Source organism: Melanerpes formicivorus, unplaced genomic scaffold, assembly GCF_026170545.1.
Source record: "Melanerpes formicivorus ecotype bairdi unplaced genomic scaffold, bMelFor1.0.p_v2 SCAF_755, whole genome shotgun sequence".
In the NCBI taxonomy this organism is placed as follows: Eukaryota; Metazoa; Chordata; class Aves; order Piciformes; family Picidae; genus Melanerpes; species Melanerpes formicivorus.
The window spans coordinates 55,001-57,500 of NW_027143107.1; the positions used below are offsets into that span (position 1 = coordinate 55,001).

Below are 2,500 nucleotides of genomic sequence, written 5' to 3' on the forward strand. Positions count from 1 at the left end.
AATACTGCCTACGATCCTATCTGGAATGAGAAACTGATAGTATTGCCGGAGGTGTATGTAGGACCCACTTCTCCAGCTCATGGGAAAGATATCCGAGATGAAAGCACAGAGAGGAGCAGGAACGAGGAGGTGGAGTGTCCTGAAACCCCGAGCTCTATGAGTCAGCTCTCAATACTAACCGCATCGCCCGAGCTGGATAATACAGCTGACATCTGTCCTGGGACCCCCCTGGTGAAGATGCCAGAGGACAACCCGACATGTCCATGCTGTACCACTCGGGCAGGCAATATGACGAGATTGATTGACCATCTAAAGAGAGCCCATGGGAAAAGAAAGATCAATTTCCAATGTTCCCGCTGTGGGAAGACAAATGAAAAGCATCATAGTATCTCATGCCATCTCCCAAAATGCAAAGGGGTCCAAGAGCCTACCCAGGTAGAAGGGTTTATGTGTGAAGAATGCAAAAAATGTTTTAAAACTAAAATTGGCTTGGGACAACATAAGAGATTAGCTCACCCAGCCCTGAGAAACGCAGAAAGAATTGAAGCATCTCGCCCCAAAGAGACCTCTAAAAGAGGTGCTCACAAGAAAATCTGGTCCCAAGAGGAAACAGAATTATTACAGAAACTAAATCAAGAGTTTGAAGGGAGGAAAAATATTAACAAATTGATTGCTGAAAAATTAACAACTAAAACAGCAAAACAGATCAGTGAAAAGAGAAGACTATTAAGAGAAACTGTGGTCCCAGAAAGAGAGAAAACACAAGAGAGCAAGAACAGGTTAAAAGATGAGAGGACTGTGATTCCATCTTCTGGTGAAAGGGAGCTGCTAGCCCACTATAAAAAGACTATTAATGAAAAGCTGACATCAGGGAAGCTGCCCATCCTTAAAAATACATATAAACAAATAATTGAAGGCAAAACAGACTCATTAACATTACTCAATGAGGTAGCTCAGGACCAATATTTGTATTTGTTTGAGAAATCAATTGAACAGAAAGTGCCAAAAAAGAGCCAACATAAACCTCAGCAGAAGAAACCTCAAAAGGAATGGATGAGAAAAAGAGCCAGAAAGCGTGGAGAATTTCTCCGATTCCAACGCCTCTTCCGCTTAGATCGAGGGAAGTTAGCTAATATGATTCTGGATGAAAAAGACTCTGCGCAATGTGCCATCCCCCTGGAAGAGGTCAGTAACACCTTCAGATCTAGGTGGGAGTCTCAGAACTTATTTCAAGGACTTGGAGCATTCCAGTCTGTGGGGCGGGCGGATAATTCGGCTTTTAAGGAATTGATTACAGAGAAAGAGATCCTTAAGAATATCAAAGACATGAATAAAAAATCGGCACCAGGCCCTGATGGGATCACCCTGAAGGCCCTGCTTAAAATGGATCCAAATTGTGAGGAGATCAAAGAACTATTTAATCTCTGGCTGTTAAGTGGCAAAATTCCAGATATAATAAGGGGATGCCGAACAATCCTAATACCTAAATCATCAGCGCCCGAACGCCAAAATGATATTAACAACTGGCGGCCAATTACTATTGGTTCCATCATCCTGAGACTCTATTCAAGAATCTTAACTGCGAGGTTGGCAAAGGCGTGTCCCATTAACCCCAGGCAGAGAGGCTTCATTCAATCTTCTGGCTGTGCTGAGAACTTAAAACTATTACAGCTATTAATTAGGAATGCAAAGAAACAAAAGAAACCCCTGGGGGTTGTCTTTGTCGATTTGGCCAAAGCCTTTGATTCAGTGAGCCACACCCACATCCTGGCGGTGCTAAAGCAAAAGGGCCTGGATGACCACATAATAGCATTAATTAAGGACTTCTATCAAAATATCCACACCAGAATCAAAACTAAAGAAGGAGAATCTGAGTCAATAGGAATCAAAACTGGTGTGAAACAGGGCGATCCCATGTCACCACTCCTCTTTAACCTGTGCATTGACCCTCTGTTATGTAAATTAGAAGAGTGTGGGGAGGGGTTCCAACACGAGAATGGCAAATTAACAGCTCTGGCTTTTGCAGACGACCTGGTCCTGCTGAGTAAGTCCCAATCAGGAATGGAGAAAAATATTGAAATTCTAGAAGCATTTTGTGACTTAACTGGATTAAAAACGCAGGGGGAAAAGTGCCATGGTTTCTTTATTCAACCAACTAAGGACTCTTATACCATCAATGACTGTCCTCCATGGCTTATCAGCGGTACCCCTTTAAACATGATCCACCCGGGTCAGTCAGAGAAATATCTTGGCTTGCAAATCGACCCTTGGGTGGGGATAGTTAAGCCCGAATTACAAAATAAATTAGAAGTTTGGCTCAATCGCATCGAAAGAGCCCCTTTAAAACCATTTCAAAAATTGGACATGTTAAAAGTGTACACAGTGCCTAGATTGATCTACTTAGCAGACCAGGCAAATGTTAAAGCCACCTATCTGGAAGAAATGGATTTAACAATTCGAAATAGGGTGAAAAAATGGTTACATCTCCCAGTTTGTACCT

General features: G+C 42.5%; 1 pseudogene; it reads left to right on the plus strand.

The window, feature by feature from the left end:
• Positions 1 to 2,500, plus strand: part of LOC137460781 (28S ribosomal RNA) — an 8,476-nt pseudogene that overhangs the window by 3,423 nt on the left and 2,553 nt on the right.